This window comes from Oncorhynchus masou, chromosome 3 (assembly GCF_036934945.1).
Source record: "Oncorhynchus masou masou isolate Uvic2021 chromosome 3, UVic_Omas_1.1, whole genome shotgun sequence".
Taxonomy (NCBI): domain Eukaryota; kingdom Metazoa; phylum Chordata; class Actinopteri; order Salmoniformes; family Salmonidae; genus Oncorhynchus; species Oncorhynchus masou.
Genome location: NC_088214.1, coordinates 21,112,647 through 21,113,093, shown reverse-complemented (window position 1 = coordinate 21,113,093; position 447 = coordinate 21,112,647).

Here is a 447-nt window from a genome sequence, read left to right as displayed (position 1 = left end):
TTTTGTCACATCAGTTTGTCAGAATAACCTAACACTGTGGGCAGACGACCAATAAGGTGCTTGGTGATGTTGTATCTGCTTTGTGGAATCCTCACTCCAAACGATAATTTAATTATTTTAACTTTATTTTTCATGAGGGAACTTCTTGTCTGATGTCGTTAAAAAAAAAATTAACAAAATGCCTATGGTTTTTACTCTTCGGTTATATTGCACGATTAATTAGAGTAGAACATTGTGAATTGCAGTAGAATAGGCCTTAGTCTATGACCAGCATTGGCTCAATGTATTTGGGCCATAGACAAGATTATAGATTTTTGGGGGCTAGGTCGAAACCACAGGTGGGTCTAAACTTAGGTTTTGGGTTACCAGAACTGTTTCCTTTCATTGCATATTACGCACAACACCCATTATAGCGCCGTAATAGCTTGGCTCGCACCCGCCATTCAT